The 13,445-nt window shown below is 44.4% G+C and overlaps 1 non-coding gene and 1 pseudogene across 1 annotated transcript; one reads left to right on the forward strand and one right to left on the reverse strand.

Annotated features, from left to right (window-relative positions):
• Positions 1-9,045: 9,045 nt before the first annotated feature.
• On the forward strand, positions 9,046-9,195 carry LOC119138854 (annotated as a pseudogene).
• Positions 9,196-12,071: 2,876 nt separating this feature from the next.
• On the reverse strand, positions 12,072-12,183 carry LOC119138873. Its single transcript, XR_005101276.1, has one exon. It is a non-coding gene; the product is annotated as a U5 spliceosomal RNA (small nuclear RNA).
• Between the last annotated feature and the right edge of the window lie 1,262 nt (positions 12,184-13,445).

Raw genomic sequence — 13,445 nt, forward strand, 5'->3', positions numbered from 1 at the left:
CTTCCTGGAAACCCTAGTCCTAGTTGGAAATCCTACCCCTAGCCTAGTTAAGTTTGATCAAAATGGGCGGTGGTTGAGTCAATTTTACAGTAAAAAACAATTGCACGAAATGCAAATACCGTAACTTTCGGACTATAAGTTTTTTTCATAGTTTGGGTGGGGGGGCGACTTATAATAAGGAGCGACTTATATGTGTTTTTTTTCAAAAATGTTCCCCCCCAAAAAAAAGTGAAACCGCGATAAACGGACCGCGATGTAGCAAGGGATTACTGTAATTTGAATTCCAAGTGACGGCCGCGACGCGGCGTGGCGCGGCGGTTGTTTAGATAAAGGACAAAGATTGATCACGGGATGACGAAGATGACGAAGGGCCCCACGTACACTTTGTTTGCTAAGTGACACGGCGGACGAAGAGTTTGAAGGATTTAAGGATTTGGAGTGACACAGAAGGTTTGAAAAACTATTATGGCTTTTACCCACGCCCGGTCCTACTCTCCGGAGCTCTTTTTCACCTCCGTGGATTGAAGTCGGGGGCCGGCGCTCGGCCGGGTGGCTGTCCAGGGACGGTGGATGGGGCTCGGACATGGCTTTTACGCACACCCGGTCCTACTCTACCGAGCTCTCTTTCACCTCCGTGGATGGAAGTCGAGGGCCGGCGCTCGGCCGGGTGGCTGTCCGGGGACGGTGGATGGGGCTCGGTCATGGCTTTTACGCACACCCGGTTCTATGGAGCTCTCTTCCGCTTCCGTGGCTGGAAGTCCACTCCGCCACACGCCTGGAAGTTTGTTTTGTTAAATAAAGAGCCGTTTACCAAACCCACGTCTTTCCTTGAACTTTGTTAACACTACAATATTGTTATATAGTAGATCTGTGGAATAACGACGATGCTGACGATGCTCAGGGCTCACGCGCGGCGTTGTTGACGAAGGACGAGGAATTTGATCGATGGATTTAATGATTTAGAGTGCACAGATGGCTTGATAATACTATTGGTTATATAATAGTTATTTGATATCTAATTTATATATCGTTATATGTGCCTGTGGAATATTTTGAAGTGCAAGCGCCGTCAGCTGCGCGCACCCATTGTTGACAAAGGACGATCGATGGATTTAATGATTTGGAGTGACACAGATGGTTTGATAACATTATTGCTTATATAATAGTTATTTGATATATAATTTATATATCGTTATATGGGCCTGTGGAATATTTTGAAGTGCAAGCGCCGTCAGCGGCGCGCACACATTGTTGACAAAGGACGATCGATGGATTTAATGAATTGGAGTGACACAGATGGTTTTATTAATGTGTTATTTATGTATTCGTTTTTTTAATAACTCTGAATTTTACGTCAGGGCCGTTCTCAGCTCTTCGTTTGTGTTTATGTCACGTTAGCATACCTATCGTTTAGCCTGTTGTTGCTCGTTCATGACTGTTCTTGGTGTTGGATTTTTTTGAATAAATTGCCCCCCAAAATGCGACTTATACTCCGGAGCGACTTATATATGTTTTTTTTCACATTTTTGGGCATTTTATGGCTGATGCGACTTGTACTCCGGAGCGATTTATAGTCCGAAAATTACGGTACATAGCGTCGTTGGTGCAGGTGGTAGCGTGTCAGTCTCATAATCTGAAGGTCGTGAGTTTGACCCTCACACGGGGCATACTAGTCCTAACTCTAGCCCTAGTTGGAAACCCTCATCCTCATTGGAAACCCCAGTTGAAACCCTGGCCACAGTTTGAAACCTTAGTTGGCTTCCCTAACCCGAGTTGGAGACCCTAGTTTCAGAATGCTCAGACTTAAAGTAACTTTTTCTTTCTGTGAAGTTCAGTTTGATTGAAATGGCCGGTGGTTGGATCAATTTTACAGTAAAAAAGAATTGTAAAACTGCAAACGCACAGCCTCATTAGTGCAGGTGCTAGCATGTCAGTCTCACAATCTGAAGGTCAAGAGTTCGGTACTCAGGTGGGGCAGACTTTTTATATACCTAGTCCAAACTAGCCCTAACCCTAACTCTAGCCCTAGTTGGAAACCCTAGTCCTAGTTGGAAACCTTAGTTGGAAACCCTATTTTCAGTAGGGAGCAGGTTGCTCAGACTAAAATAAAATTTTCTTCTTTTAAGGGGTAGGGCAGCAAAGTAAGCAGGGATTGTGAATATCAGCAAGCACAGGTTGCTCGACTGGAGTCAAGAGAAACAAATTAAAAATTGTACGTAAAATGAAAAATTTGCCTCTTTCTTTTGGCTTTTGTCACTGACATTTGGGGTCACCACAACAAAGATCAAAACAGCACACAAACAGTTTACCTATATTTTTCTCTTTCAATTTGATGATACACTAGACATGAAGATCTGTTTAGATTTGAAATCTTATCCTGAAGGACATTTACACCTCCCATCTCACCCGCAAGGCGACCACGATTGTGAGTGATGTGAGTCACCCCGCTCACTCTTTGTTCGATCTTCTGCCCTCTGGGAAGAGGTACAGGAGCCTGCGCTCCCGCACCACCAGACTCACCAACAGCTTCATTCTCCAGGCTGTTAGGATCCTGAACTCTCTCCCCCCTTCTGCGTAGCGTCCTGTACTTTTGCGCTATATTCTGACTGTCTGCTGTATGCACACTTGCTCCATTTTTGCTCCTCTTATTTATTGTGTTATTTGTTTATTTATTATTTATTCATCACTCTTATTTATTCATTGTTTGTGCCTTCTTGTTTTTATTTTTTTGTGTTGTTTACTTGTATGTATATTGTGTACTATGTCTTGTCACCGTGGGATAGTGGGAACGTTATTTCGATTTCTTTGTGTGTCTTGGCACGTGAAGAAATTGACAATAAAGCAGACTTTGACTTTTGACTTATGCCAGATAGCCATACAAGAAATCCTGACAAGTGATAGCAGTGCAATGATTTTTGAGCATATAGAGTAAATCTACAGCCTAGATTCAAGTGAAGTTAACTGACTTTGGATCAGAAGATTAATGGGTTCAAGTCCCTTCATTGTCAATTTAATGAATGTCAAGAGGAAAGTAGCCTAGTGGATAATGTGTCTAACATTAAATAATAGTTTTTGTTTTGTTCCTGCATTACCCAATACATCTCCTTCACATTGTGACACATTCTCCCATTATCTGTCTGTGTTAGGTAGAGAAAAAGATTTTAAAGGAAAGGTAAGTATTGTTGTGTTGTGTTGTGTTGTATTGTGTGTTGTCATTACCGTATTTTTCGGACTATAGGTCGCGTTTTTTTTCATAGTTTGGGTGGGGGGGCAACTTATACTGAGGAGCGACTTATATGTGATTTTTTGTCATAAATTTAAAAAATTAAATATGAACCGTGACGTAGCAAGGGATTACTGTAGTTTGAACTGCAAGTGACGTCAGCGGCGCGGCGGTTGTTTACTTAAAGGACAAAGGATTCGATCACGAGATGACAAAGATGACGAAGGGCCCCATGTACTACCGGCATCTTTAGTGGCTTTGCTTGTAAGTGACACGGAGGACAAAGAGTTTGAAGGATTTAATGATTTGGAGTGACACAGAAGGTTTGAAAAACTATTATGGGTTTTACGCACGCCCGGTCCTACTCTATCCTCATAATAATAACGATGACAGTGGACTTCAGGCGTGACCCTTCACCACTTTTACCCCTCACTATCCGCAGTAATACTATTCTCTCCGCAGACACCTTCAAGTTCCTGAGAACCACAATCTCTCGGGACGTGAAATGGACCGGCCACATAGACTCTGTCCGGAAGAAGGCCCAGCAGAGGCTGTGCTTCCTGAGACAGCTCAAGAAGTTCAACCTGCCGCGAGAGCTTCTGAAGACCTTCTACACTGCCATCATCCAGTCTGTCCTCTGCACCTCCATCACTGTCTGGTTTGGATCGGCCTCCAAACAAGACAAGCACAGACTGCAACGGACAATCAGGACTGCAGAAAACATCATTGGAATCAACCTCCCATCTATCCAAGACTTGTACCTGTCCAGGACCAGGAAACGTGCAAGGAACATCTCTACAGACCCTTCTCACCCAGGTCGCAGTCTGTTTGAACTACTCCCCTCCGGACGGCGTTATAGAGCTCGGTACGCCAAAACCAGCAGACACAGAGACAGCTTCTTCCCCCAGGCTGTTGTTCTGATGAACTCACACCACTCTTAGAGTCTCAGAGTCATTACTGTGCAATAACATCCTGCTCTCCACACCTTTTTTGAATTTGCCTACACTGTTTGTACTATGTGTCCTCTCTGCATCCATTGCAGCCTGGTCATCCTGGAAGAGGGACCTTCCCATCTGTGGTCTCTTCTCAAGGTTTCTCATTTCCCCTAGCTGGAGTTTTGAGTTTTTCCTTGCCCTTTTGGGAGTTTAAGATCAGGGGATGTTTGAGAATATTTGCCATTTTTCACATGTCCTGAGTGTTGTTAGTCACCTAAATGTTGAACAGAGGGTGTGATTTACCGAAGTCAAATTCCTTGTTTGGCACGCTCAAACTATAAATAAAAAACTCTTGAATCTTGAAAATTAATTGCAGGATAATTATAATTCGTGTAAATTATTTTGATTCGTATTAAGAAAAATATTATTCCTTTTAAAACAATCGAGTTGTTTGAAGCATTCCAACGGTTAAGTGTTTATATATATAATGTTAGAATTAATGATTTAATGCATTAAATTCCTCCTCAAATACTATTATTGTCATACTTCCACTAATTTGATTCTTCTTCAAAAAAAGAGAAGTAGGCTCGCTACTTCAGCAACAAAGTAGAGCAGACCCATATAAATAGTTATTTCGGCAAAACTAGTGCAAGGGCGGCGGCTCGGTGGCGCACTGGGTAGCACGTCCGCCTCACAGTTAGGAGGGTGCGGGTTCGATTCCACCTCCGGCCCTCCCTGTGTGGAGTTTGCATGTTCTCCCCGGGCCCGCGTGGGTTTTCTCCGGGCACTCCGGTTTCCTCCCACATCCCAAAAACATGCTTGGTAGGCCGATTGAAGACTCCAAATTGTCCCTAGGTGTGAGTGCGAGTGCAAATGGTTGTTTGTCTCTGTGTGCCCTGCGATCGGCTGGCAACCGGTTCTGGGTGTCCCCCGCCTACTGCCCGTTGACGGCTGGGATAGGCTCCAGCACTCCCGCGACCCCCGTGGGGACTAAGCGGTTCAGAAAATGGATGGATGGATGGATAGTGCAAGGGCGATTTGAGGTCCAACCGAGACTTGAACTGAGATCACTGGATTCAGAGCCCTAGCTGAGCTCAAGATAACTACTTCGAACCAGATCTGACAATTCCTGATGTTATGGATTAAAGCTGTCTTCACGTTAAGAAGAATTGAACGGATTTAAAGAATGACTAGGGGAATAAAGAAAATTTAAAGTTCAAATTACTGCATATAAAACCATGCTCAACATAGTTAATACGAAATAATCGATAACCGAATTAAGGATTAAGAAGAAATTTGATGAATAGGCAAAAAAGTCTCAATAGTTCGAACGACAACAATTCCACTCGCCAAACTCAGAGCAAAACAGGAGACAAAGGGTCTAAAATACTATTTGGTTGGAGTGATCAGTTCTCCTTTGTTCCAAAATCCGAATTCTGTTTGAATAGATAGGCGGCCTTCTGGAGGAGGACCACGCCTTGAAAATGGCATCTCCCTTTCCTGCTGGCCCGAAGTCCTCTCTCCTAGCCTATCTATCAGCTTAAAATTTGACAAAGTCCAATTCGAAGACTGTAGAAATTCATTTGAGTAGATTTTGGTCCAATCTTAAAAAGAATGAAAAATCCATCTTCATTTTAAGGCGTTCTTGGCTCCGGGCACGCAGTGCCAGCGTACCGGCGAAGGAGAACCCTTTTCCTGTCCTCATTGATATGGAATGCCTAGTATGAACTAATTTTCACAGTTAACACTGCGTTAACGTGACAATAAAGGAATTCATTTCAATCTCGACTGCGTAATTTGTGAGAGTGCGGAACTGCGTCCGTGCTCTCCCTGATTCGATTGAACTTCAGCTGTCGGAAAACTGCCTCGTCGGCTGGTGTCTCGACTGCTCTCCCTTGCCCTCACAAACCTGACAGGGAACTGTATGGCTGCAGACTGGTTGTTGGTTTCTTTTCTGCTGGTCTCGAGAACTTCGGCCAGCTTCGTCAGGACTGGGTCGTGGCGGCATCTGTAGCGTGCCTGTGTCAGTGCAGCCTGCCAGTAGGTGCTGTAGGCTGGCGTTAGGTGCGCTGCACAGGGGTCCCCCTCTTTGTGGCCTTGGACCAGAATCGTGGAGGCTCTCTCCAGCCAAGCCCCGCTCTCCCTTCTTTCACCTTGCCAATTCTTTCCTGATGTTGAAGCCTGCCGATAGCGCCACGAGTGCATTTCGCACAGTAGGATCCAAGGATCCTTTTAGCTCAAGAACGAACCTGGCCTTCTACTCATAGCCCAAGGTATGGACAGGATCGGCAGTTGCAGCGCGGTTGCCCCGAACAAGCCTGTGTCAGAGAAACCTTTCTGTAGACCTAGCCATTTCCGAATGTAGGAGTTGGCTTAGTCTGTCCAGCCCATTCGCTGTTGATGTTGCTCATCTTCAGTGGCCACATGGCCCTTTGGTACAATGTGAAGTTGTAGCATCGCAATTTTTGCTTTCCGGGTAGCTGGCTCTTGTCGATGATTGCAAGGCCTTCTGCGTGTTGGTTCTTCTTTGTTACATTATAAACAAGGCGGTGTCGGACAGCACTAACCTGGTTGCTGGTGGGGAAACCAGCTATGTAGCCTCCGATTCCAAAGTTTTAATATAATTGTCAAGAAAATTCCATGCAGTAGCCCAGGAATTAGGTAGTGTGGCCGAGCGGTCTAAGCGGTTGTTTATTTAAGCTCCAGTCACTCCTGACTTGTGGGTTCAAATCCCACCACAGCCACTTCTGCATCAATTCAGGTCTGGTCTTTTTGCCGAAATCCTGTCAGTGCAGCCGTAAAGTATCAAGACCCTTCAAAGGTTTTTGCGAAATATCAATCTTTGCCTTTTATTCTAACCTGGAGTACCCATTTAATAGGTAACTACACTGTGTATTTGGACTGAGAATGGTGAAAGAAGGCACATATATCCCTCACAAACTGTATGGATTGAGGATGGGTGGTCGACTTCCATGCAGCACAACCAACGCGTGGAAAATATTATGCGCACGACATTTCTTCTCAAAAGCATTACTTGAAAGAAGGTCCAAAGCAGACAAACTCCAAATAGCAGAGGATGGTTTCGATCCATCGACCTCTGGGTTATGGGCCCAGCACGCTCCCGCTGCGCCACTCTGCTGCTCAGTGCTAGAAATTAATCAAGTCCTCTAATCCAGTGGTCCCCAACCACCGGGCCGCGGACCGGTACCGGTCCGTGGGTCACTTGGTACCGGGCCGCCAAGCCGCACAGGAAGAAAATATATATATATACTATGTATATATCTTTTTTTTTTTTCATTGACGATCAATTCATTCAGGTTAAGACGCTCGTCCCGGTCACGTGACATGTTTCCCCAGTCGAGCCCGCAAAGCTAGCAAAAATGAGTAAGAATTTATTTTTGAAAAATATAAAAAATTTGGCGAATCTCTCCCAATTACATCTGTCGGTGCATCTGAAAAATAAGGACTCTTGACACAGGGCGCTCGTCTCGGTCACGTGACATGTCACCACAGTCAAGCCTGGGAGGCAAGCAAAAATGAGCAAGAAACAGAGAAGTTTGGAAAGCTTCTTCGGAAAGGGAAAAATGTCCAATGAGGACACTGAAGAAGAAGAGGCTACGACTTCTAAGAAAAGGAAAGCTGCATTTAAAAGAACATTTCTGGAGTCCTACTTAAAATATGGATTCATCGCCACAGGTGACTCTGACGCGCCAAGTGCACTCCGCATATGTGGCGAAAGGCTAGCTAATGAGGCAATGAAGCCTTCAAACCTGCTTCGGCACATGGAGACCAAGCATCCTGCATTTAAAGACAAACCTTAACCACTTCGGGTGTCATTGTCTCCGATTACGCCGAGATGGGAACGGCTCATTTCTGAGAAAAGAGCTCGGTGCTCCCACTAATTCAACGTTTTATTTTTATGTGGTTTATATTTGGTTTTATGCCAGTCGTATCAGTTTATTTCATCCTATTTATATATATAAATATTTAAATAATAAATATATAAATATATTTATTTATATAAAGGCCGGTCCGCGAAAATATTTCTGACACGTAACCGGTCCGTGGTGCAAAAAAGGTTGGGGACCACTGCTCTAATCGGCAAACAAGCATTCGGTTCCAACTCGCAACTGGATTCTGATTGTCACTCATATTGTTCATTACATTATGAACAAAGCTCAGTCGGGCAGCGCTAACCCGGATGCTGGTGCTCTTTTTGGCGCAGCTGTTGTACATATGATGAACCTGGAAAGTTCATCTGGACTACCCTTTTAATAGGTACCTACACTGTGTAGTTGGATAGAGACTGCTGAAAGGGGGCACATATATGCCTCGTGAACTACATGCATTACTGCGAGTGAAGAAGAGTGAACAAATAAGTCGGCAGACAAGTTTGCCGATTTATTAGTGCCCAGAAGAGCAGCACTCTGTTCCGTACTGTAACCTGTTGGGTTTGTTCCCAGTTCTTTATCCTTAATGCTCGATATGCTAACAGTAATTACCAAGAGGCAGCCTTCACAGTTTAACTATTTAATGTATGCCAAAATGATCGATGCACAGCTGTGGAGCCCTTTCTGCGAGATGCGGAAGAAGGTCCCTCTCCCAGCGCCAAGGTTCCTGCTCTTATACTACTCTGGGCCGCGACTCTGCCTAGCCTGTGTGATAATGTGTGACCTTGTAGTCTTAACTGAGAGCGACTTCTACATATGTGCAAAGGGTGTCATAGAGTAGAGAAAGCGAATAAAGCAAGAGAAGGGTTACAGCGATATAACGGCATAGCTCAAGCTACCTAGCTAATCACGTGCCAAAGAGGCCTATTCTAACAAACCGTTGGTGAGAATGGGTAGACAGGGAAGCCTGTAAGCGAGTCCGTCACTCGTATACTCAATCGCTTCTCGGCCTTTTGGCTAAGATCAAGTGTAGTATCTGTTCTTGGGTTTGGGGGATTAAGAGAGCTGACCATAGAAGAGAGAATTTTAACCATAAAAGTGGTGATTTTACCCTTGCTTTTACTAATCAGTTCTGTTTTCATCCCAACAATGAAGGTGCTTTTAGAGTTGGACCGAGCCATTTTTTACTTCATCTGGAAATCCAAGTTGGAGAGACTGAAGAGGGACACCATGAAGAAAAACAAAAAGAAGGGAGGAAAAGGAGTGCCGGACTTAAAGCTCTTCCTCGGAAGCAGATATGTTGCCCTGCACCTGCGAAGTGCGCTCGTTACACCAAATGCACCAAAAAGCCAAGCAATGACACGATTCTGGATGGGCTCATACCTCCGGAAACTAAAGCTAATAACCACCGACCAAAGAATTCCTGTGTCTTTTAACCTGCCACCTTCTTATTCCTTAATCAAGAAGTTTTTGAAGAACTTTAAATTAGAGCAAGAAAATAGTGAAATTTTAACAAATCACAGATCTATGATCTCTGTCGTACAGGAGCGGGAAGCGGTGTGTCCAGTGCGCGGGCCTGCATTCAGCGAGCCCACAACAGTTTGGCGCAACGTCAACCACCCCGCCCTCTCGAAACAAACTTCGGGACCTGTCATGGATGGTGGCCCATGATGTCCTCCCAGTCAGGTCCGTTATGCACTCTCGGGGCATGTCAGCGCTCTCAACGTGCCCCTGACCTGGCTGTGGCACCCAGGAGTCGGTGTGGCACCTGTTCTGGTAGTGCAGGGCTGCCGTAGACCTGTGGGCGACCTGCAATTCCCAGCAAGGGAAGCGCTAAATGCAGACCTTGTACTCTATGGGGTGAGCCCGTTGAAAATCAAGCAAGAAGACTTTACAAAGCAGTCGCTGACCTTTGCTGCCATCAAAGACGCCATGTGGACTTCCAGAAACTTGCTGGTAAGGAAGCACAGACAGATCCCCCCACCCCCCAGCCCGTGGCTGTGCTCCAAATGGCTGCAGCAACTCTCACAGCTGCACACGGCAAGCCTAGGAGACATCGACTTGGTATTGCAGTACCTCCAGGAACGGTGCACCCTCTCTACTGGTCAAATCAATAGTTCATATGTCAGAAAACCATTTCAATCCGTTCGCTTCATTCTTACAGGATTAAGCAGTCAATTATGACTTGATGGGGTCTGATCTAAATGTAAGATGTTAGGATTTGAGGCTTTCCCACCAAACGGTTTGCAAATAGGTTCATTTCTCGAGGCTTCATGTGCACACAAACCCCTCTGCTGGTCAAAAGGAGTAGTTTATTCCATTAATGAGAATTACATTCACCTTTATATTTTGCTTCATTTAGCCCAGTGGTTCCCAAACTTTTGCAGGCTGGCGCCCCCTTTGGCTTCCCAGTGAATTCCTAGCGCCCCCCCCCCCCCCCAAGGACCGGCATTTATATAAATAAATAATACATTTATATAAATAAATAATACATTTATAATATCATTACCATTACGTTGAATTAGTGGGAGCACTGAGTTTGTTTCTGAGAAACGAGCCGGTCCCATCTAGACGTAATCGGAGACAATGACACCCGAAGTGATTTAAGGTTTGTCTTTTATTGCAGGATGCTTGGTCTCCATGTGTTGAAGCAGTTTTGAATGCTTCACTGCCTGGTTAGTTAGCCTGTCGCCACATATTAGCTTTGCGGGCTCGACTAGGGAAACGTCACGTGACCGGGACGAGTGTCTTGACCTGAATTAATTGATCGTCGATAAAAAAAAAAATTCTGTGCGGCTTGGCGGCCCGGTACCAAGTGACCCACGTACCGGTCCGCGGCCCGGTGGTTGGGGACCACTGCCCTAACCAGCTCAACACAACACAACACGGCGCGTTCTGGCGAGTCCCCAATTTCATGTTGACTTGAACTCAAGATGATGTTGACCGCCAGAATGCGGTTTTTATTATAAGATAAAATTCTGAACATTACAAGCTTGAAATTACAAACCTGAGCTTTTGCTTTTGTAGTCTATGCTGTCGGATCTGACTGGGCCAGAGCGGCGTGTTGTGTACAAATCGACTGCCGCCCCCCTACCGCCCCCCTACCGCCCCTTTCTTCCTCACCGCCCCCCCAGATCTTTCCACCGCCCCCAGGGGGGCGGTACCGCCCACTTTGGGAACCACTGATTTAGCCTGATCAAAATGAATAAAACTTCTCTCTGTATGTGCATTTACGTGTAACATTGAAGGAGGTGGACGTGTGTTTCAATATGTAAATAAATGCCATCGTTGTCTTTTAAGAAGCTAAAAGTTGATGGAACACATTTCTTTTTGTAGGGATGCTGTGTTTTAACAAGGAAAGACTGATGTGCTTATGGATGAAGATGACTTGTATTTGTTATTGTGCTTGTGAACAGTAAAGAGGAGTGCTTGTGCAATTGAGGGGGATGGTTATTGGTTTTTATTCAAAAACAATATTTTTTGCCAAATTACAATAGACTGACATGTGCCCATTCAAATGGGTACCACGAGAAATTAAACTGCATTGATACACGAGGTCTTAAACGTGATTGTCTGTCTGCACTCAGCATAATTTCTCTGTTTATGTGAACATGTTCACATATGTGTCGGTATGAATTATGTGACAGTATGACTGTTGCACGGAGTATGATATAGGCAGTTATCGGTTGCGATATTGATATTTTAACAGAGAAAGAAAACAGTAAAGAGGAGTGCTTGTGCAATTGAGGGGGATGGTTATTGGTTTTTATTCAAAAACAATATTTTTTGCCAAATTACAATAGACTGACATGTGCCCATTCAAATGGGTACCACGAGAAATTAAACTGCATTGATAAACGAGGTCTTAAACGTGATTGTCTGTCTGCACTCAGCATAATTTCTCTGTTTATGTGAACATGTTCACATATGTGTCGGTATGAATTATGTGACAGTATGACTGTTGCACGGAGTATGATATAGGCAGTTATCGGTTGCGATATTGATATTTTAACAGAGAAAGAAAACTCCGCTTTCGCAGAGCATCAAAAAATTTAGATAGATTCTTATTGTTCCTCCCCACGGAAATATTGAGTAAAAGGCCAAAGATTTATTCGATCGGAAGAGAAATAAGAGTGAGCTGATAATATGGGGAAAAGTTTATGTTTAATGTATCATGATATAGTGAGAGCCCTTCTGGTTGCTAGCAGGTCTTTATTCTCCCGCCCTAGAAAGGCTAAGAACATCAAGCCCGGGTGGAATAAATGGGTAGCTGGCCACCATGCAGAGGCCAATGAGGCCCACAAGGCTTGGGTAATAGCTGGTAGGCCCAGACAGGGACCTGTCCTTGAATATAAAAAGAAAATGAATGCCAAGTACAAATATGCATTAGGGTACATAAATAAGCAAGAGCATGCCCTAAGTGCTCACTCTATGGCTGATAATCTGCTTAATAATGATGTAATTAATTTTTGGAAAGAGGTAAAATCCCTGAACAGGGCTAAAGCAGCTCTCCCATGTAACATAGAGGGGGTAACAGATCGTGTGAGCATCGCTGACCTCTGGAGGCAGCATTATTCAGCACTATTTAACAGTGTGAAAAGTGAGCCCTATCATGTAGGCATAATTGAAGAGGAAAGTATTTGTTTTAATTGTCATGAGGTGTCTATTGCCGGAGGACAACTTTCTGACAGAAAAGCCAGTGGTCTGGATAACATCACAGCAGAGCATTTAAAGTTAGCTGGCCCCCCGATTGACAGCGCTGCTGTCTCTCTGTTTCTGACAGTTGCTGACTCACGGTACTCTACCTGACTCCATGATGTCTGTAGTTCTGGTCCCTGTTATAAAAGGCAAGGCTGGTAAAGTAGGATGTATTGCTAACTGTGGGGCCCTTCGTCATCTTTGTCATCCCGTGATCGAATCCTTTGTCATTTAAGTAAACAACCGCCGCGCCGCTGACGTCACTTGCAGTTCAAACTACAGTAATCCCTTGCTACATCACGGTTCGTTTATCGCGGTTTCACTTTTTTTTTTTTTTTTTTAAATTTGTGACAAAAAATCACATATAAGTCGCTCCTCAGTACAAGTCGGCCCCCCACCCAAACTATGAAAGAAACCGCAACCTATAGTCCGAAAAATACGGTAATGACAACACACAATACAACACAACACAACAATACTTACCTTTCCTTTAAAATATTTTTCTCTACCTAACACAGACAGATAATGGGAGAATGTGTCACAATGTGAAGGAGATGTATTGGGTAATGCAGAAACAAAACAAAAACTATTATTTATTGTTAGACACGTTATCCACTAGGCTACTTTCCTCTTGACATTCATTAAATTGACAATGAAGGGACTTGAACCCCTTAATCTTCTGATCCAAAGTCAGTTAAC

The sequence above is a fragment of the Syngnathus acus genome, chromosome 19, assembly GCF_901709675.1.
Source record: "Syngnathus acus chromosome 19, fSynAcu1.2, whole genome shotgun sequence".
Taxonomy (NCBI): domain Eukaryota; kingdom Metazoa; phylum Chordata; class Actinopteri; order Syngnathiformes; family Syngnathidae; genus Syngnathus; species Syngnathus acus.